Below are 16,841 nucleotides of genomic sequence, written 5' to 3' on the forward strand. Positions count from 1 at the left end.
GGGACACCCCAACCCCCCAAAAAATAAAAAAATCCCCACTTCCAAATTTTTTTTTAAAAATTTGTTTTAAACAAAAACCAGTAATTGGGGTGGGGGAACCCCACTGCAACATGGGGCGAATTAATTTTTGTGTATGCGAACAACCTAGGTCTAATTTTTACAAATTGAAATTTTTGTGTATACGGCCAACAACCTGGGTTTAATTAGTACAAATTAAAATTTTTGTGCATAAAGCGGACAACCTGGGTTTAATTTACCACAGAGTAATTAAACAAAGAATAATTTTTTCAATATTTCTATTAAGGAGGGTTGACTTCCCAAAACTATATAGGGCGAAGCCCCTAGAGGCTAGGGGTGAAGCCGCTAGTTGTACATAAAGGGAATAGTAGTTTCTGCAATATTGCGTAAAATTGTGAGCAAGCTTCCAGTCAAATGCGATTATTAAGTCTAACTGTTCTTAAACACATAGTTTGACCTAATAAGCGCATTTGACTGAAATCTTACTCACAGCTTTACGTAATATTGCAGAAGCTACTATTCCCTTTGTTGTAAAATTGCGGAAATATAGGACACAGTAAAATTACATACTTTCATTTATAGAATTTTATGATAGAGTTGCCTCGCTCAAATCATTGGTCTTGTTGCCCTAGGAATCAATATTTCAAAATCAGATGAATAATTTGATTATTTCATACAAAAAGTTGTTTTTAAAAAAATGAAAAAACAGCATGATTTAAATGGACGCACGGATTTTCTGGTAACGATTATAAAGTTGCTACGCTTCTTATATCGTACCTAAATGTAATGGGAAATATCATGCAAAGTTTAAAATCGATAGGACAATTATAACATTTTTAAATAAACGAAACGAGCTAACCGTTACGAAAGTACAAACGAAAAGGGTCCTAATTATAGAAAAGCTTCGCTTTAAAAAATAATTTCTAAATAACACTTAAAAATATATTTCTAAGGTACTATGTAATCAATAACTTAATAATATATAACTCTTAAAGAAGAAATAATTAAAAATTAATTACAAAATAAACAAGAACAAATAAGCCAAAAGTAGCTCTAAAGGAGGCTATCTTATCTTAAATCAAAATAAGTGAAAAACATAAAAAAGTTGAAAAGGTAACATTCTATAAATTAACATTTTGACATCCTGGTATTGACTATAGAGTTGATATGCTTTATATAAAACATACATGACTGTCACAGGAATCATCGTGGCAACTTTTAAATCCACAGGACAGACAATGCTAACATGCCTTATTTAATCACATGAGTTATCCGTTGTGGCCAGATGAACCTACCCTAATTATCACAGAAAAAGTGAGAAAAAAACATATACCTTTCGAGACTAACAAAACTGATTTTTATCTTATAATTTTTAATTTTAATATCCGCTGAAAGCTGTCCATTTATAGTATGATGTGATAATAACTTTTTTTTATTGTGCAGGAAATAGAAATTCGAAAAAAATATAAAAATAGTGGCACTTGAACGTTGTATAGAGAAGACCCGTTACCAAAAAGAGTAAACAATAGTTATTGAGAAATTGTAATAAATATAAAAATATATTTCTAAGGTACTATGTAATCAATATTTTATTTTAATTTATATAACACTTAGAGAAGAAATAATTGAAAATTAATTACAAAATAAACAAGAACAAACAAGTCAAAAGAAGTGGTGAAGGAGGATTTTCTTCAATTACAAATAAGTGAAAAACATAAAAAAGTTGAAAAGACAACATTCTATAAATTAACATTATGACATCCTGGTATTGACTATAGAGTTGATATGCTTTATATAAAACGTACATGACTGTTACAGGAATCATCATGGCAACTTTTAAATCCACAGGACAGACAATGCTAACCTGCCTTATCTATCACATGAGTGGCCAGATGAACCTACCCTAATTATCACAGAAAAAGTAAGAAAAAAACATATACCTTTCGATACTAACAAAACTGATTTTTATCTTAAAATTTATAATTTTAATATCCGCTGAAAGCTGTCCATTTATAGTATGATGTGATAATAACTTTTTTTTATTGTGCAGGAAATAGAAATTCGAAAAAAATATAAAAATAGTGGCACTTGAACATTGTATAGAGAAGACCCGTTACCAAAAAGAGTAAACAATAGTTATTGAGAAATTGTAATAAATATAAAAATATATTTCTAAGGTACTATGTAATCAATATTTTATTTTAATTTATATAACACTTAGAGAAGAAATAATTGAAAATTAATTACAAAATAAACAAGAACAAACAAGTCAAAAGAAGTGGTGAAGGAGGATTTTCTTCAATTACAAATAAGTGAAAAACATAAAAAAGTTGAAAAGGCAACATTCTATAAATTAACATTATGACCTCCTGGTATTGACTATAGAGTTGATATGCTTTATATAAAACGTACATGACTGTTACAGGAATCATCATGGCAACTTTTAAATCCACAGGACATACAATGCTAACATGCCTTATCTAATCACATGAGCTATCCGTTGTGGCCAGATGAACCTACCCTAATTATCACAAAAAAACGCGAGAAAAAAACATATACCTTTCGACATAGGCGTCCAAGGGGGGGGGGTAATGGGGCGATTACCCCCCCCCAAACGATTTTGGAAGTGCCGTAGGCACCCCCAAAATTTTTTTCATTTTACCCCCTCATTCAAAATTTACCCCTACCCTGGGGGTGCCGTAGGCACCCCCAACCATTTAGGAGGGGGTATTTACCACCCCCCCAAACAATTTTGGGGGGGTAAATACCCCCCCCAAAATAAAAAATCTCTAATAAAAAAATTTTTTGCGTGCTTCACGCGCATTTTTAATACTATTTATTTAATAAAATTTAAATTACCCCCCCAAAAAATTTTACCCCGGGGGTAAATTTTGGGGGGGGGGAAACCAAATTTACCCCTGCCAACAGATTTCAGGGGGGGTAATTACCCCCCCAAGCAAATTTTACCCCCGGGGTAAAAATTTTGGGGGTGGGTAAAAAAAATTTGCGGCGTGCTTCGCGCGCCATTTTACCCCCCCAAAACACGAATTACCCCCCCCCTAAAAAATTTGTATCCCCCCCAAAATAAAAAGCTTGGACGCCCCTGCCTTTCGAGACTAACAAAACTGATTTTTATCTTAAAATTTTTAATTTTAATATCCGCTGAAAGCTGTCCATCTATAGTATGATGTGATAATAACTTTTTTTATTGTGTAGGAAATAGAAATTCGATAAAAAATAGTGGCAGTTGAATGTTGTATAAAGAAGATCCGTTACTAAAAAGAGTAAATAATAGTTATTGAGAAATTGTAATAAATATCAATCATAAAAAATTAAGTGGTACTTGAATAATATAATCCTTTTAAGTTGATCTTAAAAAACAGGGATTAAATTAAAGATAAATTAATTTTCCTCTCAATTTTCAGGTTTAAAATTAAATCTTTGGTAGTTAGATAAAATGGAGGAGAGAAAGGATTGTATATTAACTATATAGTCTTTGTTCCCTTCCTCCCTAAGAAAATGCTTTTGATATGCTGATACAAATTATAATAGAAATTACTACTAAGAATTCATCTTCTACAATTGACGTAGTTGTAATCCTATTCTGATAACGTAGTAAGGTTTTTTTTGTCTAAAGATTATACAAACCGCCTAGGGTCCAGGAGCATATCCGCTAGTTGTCAGGGGTAGCCAGTCTAACCAACAATTCTACAAAAATCACGAAACCTTATTGAGTATCTGGTAGTATATTTTGTTTTTGTCATGTAAGTGAAGAAGGGTGGGAAAGAAGGGGAGGAAAAGGGGAAGAGGGTTGTGGGGAAATTTTCCTTTCGAGTTCTTGGTCAGAATATCGTTCCCTTTACCCTGGCTACACTGTTAAAAATAATTTTTTTTTTAGCATCAGATAATACTATATATTCTTCACATTAATGTATAGTATCAATCCGTAGGTTCTAGGAAAAAAACCTTATTACGATACAAGGAAGATTCCAATACTTTATGGAGTAATACTTAGTGTTCTATGGAGTAATATGTAGTACTAAATATTGTATTTGTCTGTATAGTATTATCCGATACGCTCTTTGGAATAATATTCAATACGGTAGAAGTAAGTTTTTAATACTCTACTTTGCAATTTTTGATACCCTCTATCATAATTTTTGATACTCTGTAGAGTATGAAACTGTTTTACTTTGTATGAAAGATCAGTTTATAATATATGATTATTATATGTACATATACATTTTGTTATATCAACAAACATACCAAGCAGAGCCATAAAACATTAATTTGAATGTAAATTTAGTAAAAAAAATGACTTTAAAGATGTTTAGGACTAAACATTATCCTAAAAAATAAAAAAACTATGGTCAGTCATAATTACAAAAATCAAAACTATAAATCTGAGCATAAAAAGTAACATTTCATCTTTGTCTAAAACGACCAAGCAGAAACACTTCCATGAGAGGTGTGCACGAATTGTGTCTGTTTCAATTATTCTTTACAGTACAGATTCGTACCCTAGAAGGTATGAATAGTTACTATTTTAATAAATCATTCTCTTGCGTATTGTCTGATACTCTACAGCGTATCAAATAGTACTAAATTAATAAACATTTCTACAGCGTATTTTCCAGTACACTAGAGTGTATCAAATAGTACTATTTTAATAAACATTTCTGTAGCGTATTTTCCAGTACCCTAGAGAGTATCAATCGATACTAAAAAAATGTATGGGTTCTGTATAGTAATAATTATTGTGTTATATAGTGTTATATATTAATTATATAGTTGTAGCGTACTTACGGTTCCAATACTCTCCAGAGTATCAATTGATACTAAATAAAAAAATTATTTTTAACAGTGTAGTTGTAGTAACAGTAAATATATCAAATCATTCTATATATAAAATTTTCAAATTAAGTGTAATATAAATGTTTAAACCATTTTTTTTCTTCTCAGTTTTATGTTCCGTGATTATCCAGTTTAAAATGTATAGAATTACAATTTAGTGTAAACAACACCTAATCATTTTAATTCTAAACTCGAGGTCAGTCTTTAAAAAAGACTATGGAATGTGATAGTTTTGATCCTCTTTCTTAAAAAAAACTCATAATATTAATAAGTAAATCTTACATATTTACATTGTATATGTATGAAGAATTACTATGTATAACAACGGTTTTCTATAGCATGTTTAACCACTTACGGCCTTTCATTCAGGTAAACTTAAAACTAGGGCTACAGTCTACTTGGTATTAAAGAAGATAAAATTATAAGATTTAATTAAAAACCTGGCTTATAAATTTAGTTAGTCTGTGAGTGGGCCAAATTCAATACTTAATTTCCAGCTATTGGATACGAGACAATAATATATTAGAAACCAGGCATATAAACGGATAAGACAATGCCCGATAAATTTATGCACTATAATGATACACAAAATTGCTCCTTCCGTAGATTACAATTAGTGGTTAAATCAAATAAGAAAACGTTATACTAAAACTTTAGGGACTAGTGTAATAAATGTCCCCAATGTCCTTGTTTAGATAGTATCCTTTTATTCTTATTTGGTCTACGCTATCAATGCCCCGCTAACTAGCTGAGTTAGTTTTGAATATAACAGACAGAAAATTTGTTATTAATGGCTGGTTTTAATAAATATTTTTTCCCAAGAAAATGTCATTTCATGTATAGAAACTCTACTGTGATATTTATGTATTAAACAATCTAAGAGCCCATTGAATTTAGGTGGCAGTTTAAAATATATGAGAAGGGTTGACGAAGTTCTAAACAAGATTTTTCTAGTGATTAATTACAGAATGTTTACTACATTTGATATATTGATAATTATTTCAAGTAAATGATTTTTTTTTCTTAGGACTAATTATGTTCTAAATTTTATTACCATGACCCCTTTACAATTTTGGTCAAATTTCTTGATAAATCTGGTTTTCATTGCTTTTCAGCGAAAACTCTTAAATTGAAATCCCTTACTTCCTGATAGATACTAGATAGACGGAATAACGTGCGTATATTTTTCCCCCCATCTAATACATGAAACCGACATAACTGAATGTGAAAGAAAACATTTTGTTTTCAATCATTTTAATGTATACAGGGTGCACCACATAAATCCGGACTTTTTCTTATTTTTAAACAAATAAACATAAAATTGTCAATTTTAAAGATTTTATTAAATTTTAAAAACTGGGAAGGAACCTAGGTATATGACTATTAGATTATTTAATAAAATCGCCACCAGCCTCAATCACCGCCTCTACCCGCCCCCTGAACTGCTTGCCGACCCTGGTCACCATGTCCCTGTTCAAGCAGGCGAAGTTCTCCATAATAGGAGCAATGAGAGAGGTCTTTTTTATATGGGCGCGTCTATTGGTTCATGCTTTAACTGCGCTCCAGGCCCAAAAGTCCATTGGATTAAGATTGGGGCTGCTGTGAAGCCACATCTCCTTATGGAGTGAGTAACAGCAGGATCCAAATTAACCCATCTTTAAGGCTACCCTTTGACACGGCGGCTCTCATTTGGGCCACAGTTAAGCTAGAACAACGTTTTATACCTTTTTAAAAATGGCACGAAGATTAAGATAGGGTTATCAGCGCAATACATAGTCTAAAACGAGTTTCAAGGTTCCATATGGGCCCCTGAAGTCAAGAACCGAGAAATTTTTAAGATTTTTGACATCTTAAAATCTACCACGATCCACTTTGTCGGAGTACTACAGCCAAGTCAGCTGGGATAGAGAGCTCTAGTCTTTTCTAGTGTTTTCACTAGGTATCTGATAGTATCTCCAGCAAGTTTCATTAGTCCATCTCACCTACAGATGGGGTGAGGTCAAATTTATATTATCCCCCTCAAACCTTTTAAACTCCTCCTTTTAACTCCTTCACGATAAAAAGCGTGGACGTTATTCGTCCCTACAGAACACAGTAATAGTGTCTGACTGATTATGACGTAACAAAAAAAAATTAGCCAATGAGAGGCCGTCATTGACCAATGGTAAAATTTATAGTGGCCTCTCATTGGCTATTATTTTTGTTACGTCATAATCAGTCAGACACTATTACTGTGTTCGTTCCTACAAGGTGACAACATAGTAGGACTATACATTCTCCAAGCAGCTGGTACTTTAAGGGCGCCATTGCTAGAGTATCTTGAGTAATTTCTGTTATTTCACAATTATATCCTTATACTAAAGTAACATGATGTTTGTGTGGTTGTGTGTTTGTTTGTACCGAAGGATCTCGCTAACCGCTGAACCGATCGGGTTTTCCTTAACTTAAACTTGAACGCAACAAAAAATCAAACAATTAAAGTGCTACTAGAGGCTTCTAGGGGCGTAGCCGCTAGTAAATGTTAAAGGGTTAGAAATAGAAATCATTCATCCCCATATTACAAACTACAGGTAGACATAAGGATAGACAGACGTATACAAACACATATGAAGTAGCTTCCAACTTAAAAATAATTTTATATCCTATTATATAAAGTAATAAGCGTTTTTTGTCTGTCCCGAAGGATCTCACTAACCGCTAAACCGATATTGTTCTTCTTTACAGTGAAGCTTCTTATAGGTCGTGGGCAAGTTTTAAACTATTTTTGGAGAGGCTGTCTTCACCCCCCTCCCCCCCAAAATATTTTTAAAACTCTTTTGAAACTCAAATTTAAAATGAGATGAGGTCGACTTTTCCCCCTCCTACTAGAGGCTTCTAGGGGCGTATCCGCTAGTCTTTAATAAAGACCAAGTAAATTTAATGCTGCACCTTTTTTTTGTTTGATTTAAGGACTGAGCTAATATTTACAACTAGCGGCTACGCCCCTAGAAGCCTCTAGGGGTACTTAAGGTAGGAGGGGAAAAGGTCGACCTCATCCCATTTTAACTTTGAGATTCAAAAGATTTTTAAAAATATTTTTTGGGGGGAGGGGGGTGAAGACACCCTCCCCAAAAATAGTTTAAAACCTTCCCAGGACCTATAAGAAGCTTCACTGTAAAGGAAAACAATATCGGTTCAGCGGTTAGCGAGATCCTTCGGGACAGACAAAAAACGCTTACTCCTTTATAAAATAGGATGATTGTTGGTTAATTAACGACACCTCCACATGTTTTAAAAATACATCTATCATCTAATATAACATATAAGGAAAGAAATTATGTTTTAGATATTTTCAGAAATAAACAGATTGCCTTTGGAATAAAATCAAAATTAATTTATACATCTAAGAATTTTAATTTTTCATACAAGCGGCTACGCCTCTTGTCAACTCTAGCGGCCGTGGAGGTGGAAGGGGACTTTGCCCCCCCCCCCCCCACTTTACATCAAAGTTTAAGATAAAATATCGGCATCCAACATATATGAGAAGCTACACTGTAAAGGAGAACCATGTCAGTTAACCCTTAACAGTCGGGCCCCTTGCCGCAACTTTATCGGTTGGGGGGGGGGGGGGATGGGCTAAAAATGTTTGGGAATTCCCCTGTTTGATGATAATTTTCTGACTATGAGTGAGTCTAAGTCAATTTTCGCATCCTTCACTCTTTTATTTAACAACTTTTGTTTAAAAATTAAGCGGTTAGCGAGATACTTCGGTACAGACACACGTCCTGTTACTTATAGAATAAGACAACAAAAGTTAAGTCGAAATTTGGTGCTTTTCCTCAAAACAGCTATTAAGCAATGAACCCCCATATTTTTAATAATAGATGGGATATTTTTCTCTCTTATGCCTAACCCTATTGATAACAATTTTGGTATTATTTCAGAAGAAATAATAATAATAAAATTGTGTCTCATATTTCTTTTATACAAAAATTTTCATAAATTGCATGAATTTTAAAAATGGATTTCTTAAAGAAAGGAGCAGATTAGAATTGATAAGTAATATTCTCAATTCTAAACTCAATCTTTAATAGAAAAAACCATATGATTATGGATTGTGGGTTGCCTTATATCTCAGAAGATATTTAAGCTATTTTGTTGAAGCAGGGGACTCCGTTGAAGCAGGGGACTCCAAAAGCGCTAAATTACTGATAACCAACATATGATCATATAAACCTTTGTCTGGAAATCCTATATGTGGATCTTAAGACGAGTCATAACTGTTTACAGGCCAAGGCATATTCCTTTTAATTACCGTACTGTTTATGCTCCTAACATCGGGATATATGTATTATTGTCTTTTGTCATGCTATGAACAAATTGAGCAAAAGTTTTCCGTTCGTTCGGGCTAACAAAGACAAAATCTTACACATATATTTTTTTGAAAAAGATTAATTCCACATCCTTTTGTGTTATCCCTGTATTCTGTGTAGGATATTGTTGTTAGAAACTAAATACAAGTTCATTACCAAAACAAACAAATCTGTCAGTGGAATGTCAGGGACACACATGGGATGGGGGAGGGGGGGGGGGGGCGATACGCAATAAAAAACTTTATTATCATCTTTGTTTGTCTTTTTTTTGTTAGCAGCGAAGCTACTCTGTATTGCCTTCGAGTCGGCTAAGTCAAAATGTTTAAAAGGATATATTATGACTTGGATGTTACACCGTATTTTCATGTACTCTGGTCAAGTCATGCTTGCAGCTGGCTTAAATAACGATACCTCCATCCAACCCCTTTAACCCCTACCCACTCCCCTACTTGATGAACGAACTAACCAATAAACTAATCAAACTAAGTTTGAATTAGTCTTGACTTAATTTATGAATTAGTTTTGACTTAATTTATGAATTAGTCTTGACTTAATTTATGAATTAGTCTTGACTTAATTTATGAATTAGTCTTGACTTAATTTATGAATTAGTCTTGACTTAATTTATGAATTAGTCTTGACTTAATTTATGAATTAGTCTTGACTTAATTTATTAATTAGTCTTGACTTAATTTATGAATTAGTCTTGACTTAATTTATGAATTAGTCTTGACTTAATTTATGAATTAGTCTTGACTTAATTTATGAATTAGTCTTGACTTAATTTATGAATTAGTCTTGACTTAATTTAAATGTACACTTTTTATGTTAGATGGCAATTTTTCTCTCTCTCTCTTTTTACTTCTGCTTTACAATCAACTGACACATTTTAATAAGAGAATATTTTGGATTAGTTTTTATTTAATATTGTTATAATAACTCTTATATTTCAGATGTAAACTTTTTATGTAAAATTAAGACAAATACAGAATCAAATAATAATAATAACCAATAAATGAATGATGTCCATGTTAGCAACCTAAATTGACGATAATTTTTCCCTTGTCCACGAAAAATTCTGCATCCATTGATCAGAGACATACTCACAATCCAAACCAACCTGTTACGAGTTCCAGAGTTAGACTAGTTGTCGTTCAAACATTATATTAACAATTATTAAATTAAAAAAATTGTTCGTTAGTTAGTGCTGGGCTTTATAAAACTAACTACATTTTGAAGAGTCATTCTAAATATTTTTATATCTATTTAATGTATTAAGGAAAATGTATTTTAAACAAATGATTTATTGTATTTTTCTTATGGAAAAAAGAGTAAAAAAGGATAAATGCATTTAATATTCTAAAAATATTCAATTTTTATCAGAGATATAAGAATTGGAGAAATTGCAATCATAAGTACATATAAAGTATCTTTGTATTTTTCAAAAGATTAAATGGTCAATTCGATAAAAAATATTTTACTATCACACAATAACAAGACCGAAAACGGTCATAAAATAGTAAATGATGATTTTTATATATAAGTCAGAATAATAAACTGTTTTTTTTCTCTTTTGTAGCGACTTGAATGTGTTCATATTTATGACGTTATTGGTTGATATACAAAGACCCAATTAAAAGTCGGCACGGGAGGGGGACATACAGTTATTTGACACCTTCCTCCGCTATTTTTTCACTCTAATGTATGAATATAATCAACTTTACAAAGTTCATAAATTCATCTTGATAATTTTTATAATATGCATGGCATTACTGAAAAACGGACACAGTGGTACGCATTGTTCAGCAATATCTTTTTAAAAAATCAGCCATCTGCCTCAAAATGTGTGAAAAAGTGTGTTTTACAAGCGTTATATTACTGTAAATAATTGTTAATGCATTACAAACAACCACACGTACAGACAGAGTGTGTGAGGGATCCTATAAGCTTAATAGAACACTTTGTGTGTTTAAATTAGTTCCAATTTTTACATGTTTATTGAATACATCTGTTGGATTGGGTGGTCTTTCCTCTGTTCATTATGGAATTGCAAGTTTTGACACAATACAATCTGTCCCGATTTTGTATTACTTTTGCGGAACATGATTGCAGTTACGTCATATTTTTCTTTCCCGAAAAAGGGAAGGGGGAAAGAAAAAAAGAGTAGAAGGGAAGAAAAAAGAGATGGGAGAAAAGGGGGTTTTCCCCATCTCTTTTGAAGAGATTTTCTTCTATATGACGTAACTGCAATCATGTTCCGCAAAAGTAATACAAAATCGGGACAGATTGTATTGTGTCGCAAGTTTTGTGGTAATACTCATTATACAGCTGGTGAAAATCTTTACAAATCAAATTAATTGCCAATTGCCAATACAATAAGTTTTTATTGCAATTAATTTCACGCTAAGATCAAAACCAGTTTTTTGAGCCCCGATGCTATACATAGTTTTCAGTATGGCTGGTTCTAATCCACCGGATATTAATCGGTTTTGAAGCGATAACGGAAAAGATTATTGATAATTATCTAGATTTAGTAGTGTATTTTACACTTTAATTTTTCTCAATTTAATTATCCCTACAATTTGTGAATTTGATCCATCATGATGTAGAGCTTAAAGTTTTCAATATTTTAAACATTGGTTTTGTTACCTGGTGAAACTTTCAGGGAATTATGGATAATTATATCCTTTTGAACAGTAACAGGATGTATGTCTGTCTAAGTGTAGCTAAAAAACCTCGTTACTGACTATAGCAATATGGTTGTCCTTTACAGTAAAGCCTCGGATTTCCAGGGAAAGTTTTTTAAAAAATGCACTTTCCCCAAAATTTTTTTTTCTTCATTTAAGGTGGAAAATTTATAGTTCATCAAACTTGTGCCGACCATTAATTGGGTCTTTGAATATTAGTTAATAGCGTCGGAAATATCAACACAGCCAAGTCACTACAAAAGACCAGAAAGCAATTTTCTGGAAAATGAAAAAGTTCCTCACCACTTGGGACAGTTGTCTAGATAATTATATACTTACAAATTCATTGACAATCCAAAGAAAACAATAAATTTGTAAAACCCCAAGTTCCTGAAAAAAACTTTATAATCTATATTTCATAAGGTTTGCAAGCAAACTAAAAGTAAAAGTGCAATTTATGGAAAAAAGATGTTACTGAACAGTATAGGAACAACCATTATTTATAAACAATTTTATGTTATATTAGATTAATAACATTAATGGCTTAATTTAAGAGTAGGAAAAGAGGAAGCCTGTGTTGTGGTAGTATTTACTGTTCTAATATCTATCTGGAGTTTTCTGCTCTTATCACATATCTGGATTTTGTGGATTTTAGAAGATGACACACAAGTAATAATCAATATTAATTTAGGTAATTAAGTGATGAAGTTTTTTTTAATGATTTTGACATTAAAATAATTTTCTTATGCTATATAATAACTGATATATATTATATATTATCATGCAAAGAATATTATTTTTTCATAATTTAAAAAAAAGCGGATGTAAACCACAAACCACAAGCAAAGTATGCATCACAAAAGTTTTAACTATTCTTTAATCTTTCAACACACATTTTTCTAAGAGGTTTCTTTTAGGATAATTTATCCGAAATTTACTAATATGTATTGTGTCAGTCAGTTTTAAGCTGCAAGAAATCGATGTTTTGTATTTCATAAAATCAGCTGTTACTTATATGAAAATCCGTCTCTTTGTTCAGCAAAATTGTTAAGCGGGTTAAAGGGGATGGAAAGGGGTTAATTGTTTAAGTTTCACTTTATTTGACAACCTGAGAATCTGGTGCAGGTTATGATATATCCATTATAAGAATATTAATACAAACTAGTAAAAGGAATCAGTTTTAATCCAGCTTGCAACGAACATGAAATATCCATTATAATTGAATTTTTCTTATAAACTTGTATGTCTTACAATGTTTTTACTTGGATTACAATTTACAAGTAATGCAGAAGTTTTTAGGAAGAACAAGGATGACAACATCCATAAGAAGCAAAGCACAAAAAATCATGGAAGGGAATACGGATAAGAAGATTTGACACACAGAAAACTGTCCCGAATTTGTATTAATTTTGAGGAACAAGACTCCAGTGACGTCATATTTTTCTTTCCCGAAAAAGGGAAGGGGGGAAGAAAATCTCTTCAAAAGAGATGGGGAAAACCCCCTTTTCTCCCATCTCTTTTTTCTTTCCCCCTTCTCTTTTTCGGGAAAGAAAAATATGACGTAACTGGAGTCTTGTTCCTCAAAATTAATACAAATTCGGGACAGTTTTCTGTGTGTCAGAAGATTTAGAAAGCATTTGTTAAAAAGAAAAATAGAGAAAAAATAACAAAATTAAAAAAAAAAAATTTTTTGTAGAATGACTGACAAACCGATTGCCAAAGTAAATTGTATACTGGATGCTCATGGGTATAAGGCATCTCTAGAAAAAAATCATCTGTTTATCTTGAATAGCAACTGAGAAAATCACATTTCCTCCATAGCGTTAGGGTCTGACTGACGGATGTAATTTATAAAGTAAACTAATTTTGACAATTATATTACGAATGTTTGAGTAGTTTTACATAACCCCAAACCAAAACAGCCTAAAACCTTCCCCATGGACTAATAAAGATTATGATTAATGTTTGACTAACAGTTTCATCATCATCATCAGGCGCGTCTCTCTATTTGACTGTGAAGTCCAGAGAATATGGACACCCTGTTCCTCCATGAATTCCTGTCTTTGGCAAGTTTTTCAGCTTCTCCCCATGTCAATTCTAATTTGATTAGGTCTTTTTCAGTGCTCTGCCTCCAGGTCATTTTTGGTCGTCCCTGTTTACGTTTACCAGTGGTGGGGTTCAATCTTAAGCACTTTTTTGGCAACCTGTTTTGTTCCATTCTGCACACATGTCCTAGCCACTTTAGTCTTATTTTAAAGAAATCAGATGTCTTATGATTTCCAACTGAAACACAGGCTTGGAAATTGTCATAAAATTTAGTTATCATAATTATCACCATTTAGGTATACCATAACTTCTTAGTATTTGTCTGTGTATGGAGTCAAAGGCCGTAGAGAAATCAACAAAATTGACATGAAGTGGCTTGTAAAATTTAACACATTGTTCAATAACTGTCCTTAGGGGGAAAATTTGGTCAACACAGCACCTTTTAGCACGGAATCCAGCTTGTTCTTCTCTTGGTTTATTGTCAATTTTCTCATCAATTCTGTTTAAAATAACTTTACATAGGACCTTGCTTGGGATAGAAAGCAGCATAATTCCTCTCCAATTATCACAATTGTTCAAATCTCCCTTCTTAGGTAGTTTTATGATTATTCCTTTAGACCAGTCCGTTGGTATTTTTTCTTGCCTCCAAATTTTATCAAAGAGATCAGTTAGAGTCCTAGCAGAAAGATCTATGTCTTCCTTAAGTATTTCAGCAGTTATCAAGTCAGGTCCAGGTGCTTTGTCATTCTTTAGACTATGTATAGCAGCTTTAACTTCTTGATTAGTTGGTGGTCTTATATCTTTGTCTATTTCATGTCCTGGTTCTTGTTGAGCAGTAATTTCAGGTTCAGGTCTGTTTAACACTTCTTCAAAATGTGATTTCCACTAACAGTTTACAGAATGTATATTTTTTTCCGTAAAATGTTGGTGGTGAGGAGAATATCAATAACCTATATAATTGTATAACATTCCATTATTAAAAAAATCACGCAATCACGCTTCTTTTGTAAAAATAAACTATTCATTTTTTCTTTCAACACAGGAGTGACCAAAAAAATCATTAATTTATAATTTGATATATTTTTTGTTTAGGTATATAAATAATGTAGAACTATGTAAATGGCAGTCCCCCCTATGTAAGTATTTGATACAAAGTTATTGATATTGGGCAAAAAAATTAGGCTAGCCTAGAATGTAAGGGTTTCTAAAATTTCTATAACTCTTAGCCCTTAGGCCAAACATTAAAGTAATATATATAGAGTGATAAATAGCTATGAAACCATTTTCCCTATTCAAAGACCCATGACGTTGCAGAAGGTTGTTTATCGATAGAAATTTTGCTTTCTCACTTAGCTGCTAGAAAGCTCATAAGCTGTAATTGGAATAAGATTTAAAGGAACTTTACTAATTAATCAAAACCACCGTATATTTTGATATAAGGATTTGGGGGACCTTTACTATTAGTTAAAGTCATGTGACCTAATGTACAAGAGTTAAAACAATTAAATCAAAAGATTTTAGTGTAAAACTATTTGTAAATAAGAGTATAAGAATAAGATATTGTTATCAACGACAAATAATAAATGTTTGACCTAGTTTTTTGTAAAAATTTAGAGCATATTTATCATTTAAAATCAATGCTATCTTTTCAAAAGTGTTTCCATTAATTTGATTGTGTTTTGTAAGCAAAACCTGTTTTTTTATTATTTGTACTGTGTAATTTTATTTGAATATTTAATTCAAAGATAGCAATTTAAAAAAAAAATAACCTAAGATGAATGTCGGAATTTTCTTATTAAACATAATAATGTATATATAATTAGAATAGTAAGACCTTGAAAATAAGCAAAAAATTATTATATGATAATTATCAGTAAATCTAACAGAATTTAAACGTAATTTTTAAAAAGCTAGCTTAAAAAATAATAATACATTTTTTATTCAAATACTGGTGAACTGAAATTAGTTTCCGAATGTGAACACATTTTCCTAGGTGTTTCCCAATCCTATCTCAATATTTGCTACTAGCTAAAAAACCTTCAAACTTCCAAAAAAAAATCAAAATTTGAAAAATTAAAACTTTGAATGTATAATGTATAAATCGTTAATACATTCAAATTTTGATTTTTTTTTGAAGTTTTAAGGTCTTTTAGCTAGTTGCAAATATTGAGATAGGATTGGGAAACACCTAGGAAAATGTGTTCACATTCGGAAACTAATTTCAGTTCACCCAAATACTATAGTACATTCTAACAAGGATGATGATATCAAGTTTAGCAACATTTAACAAATATGCCTTTCAAAAATCAGTTGATTTATTGCATGAAATATTGAAAATGTATATAGCAATTTACAGATTTTTATGATTTTCAGGAATTTAAAATAATTACATTCATTTGGTAACTGTAAAAGCAGAGTATAGCATGTATAGTGTCAAAAATGAGCTACAATTTGAAATGATTTACATATATTTATTAGGATGTAATATCCTTTTATAAAAGGCAAATACAGATTGATTTTAATTACAAGTTCATTGAAAAAAAATCCGGACTTTCTGATGGATAGACAAAGTGAATTATAGAGCAGCTTCGCTACTAAATATGACATATAAACAGACATTTTCACTGGTTCAGTTCACATTGCTATGGACAGTTAAACTATTTAGGAAAGTTGTAAGGAAGAAAGTTATCTATCTAGTACTAAGATAAAGATTTAAAAGCCTCCTAAAAAAAGAAATATATTTTTAAAAACAAATTAAATCTATAGTGCTGTTAACTTGAACTTTAATATTGTTATTATAAAAAATGGAAATAATCTCTACTTTCCGAAATATTTGTACTCAAGACAGCTTGTAATGAAATTACTATCCAGATTTTTACGATTT

The sequence above is a fragment of the Acartia tonsa genome, chromosome 2 (assembly GCF_053477335.1).
Source record: "Acartia tonsa isolate MP-2025a chromosome 2, ASM5347733v1, whole genome shotgun sequence".
In the NCBI taxonomy this organism is placed as follows: Eukaryota; Metazoa; Arthropoda; class Copepoda; order Calanoida; family Acartiidae; genus Acartia; species Acartia tonsa.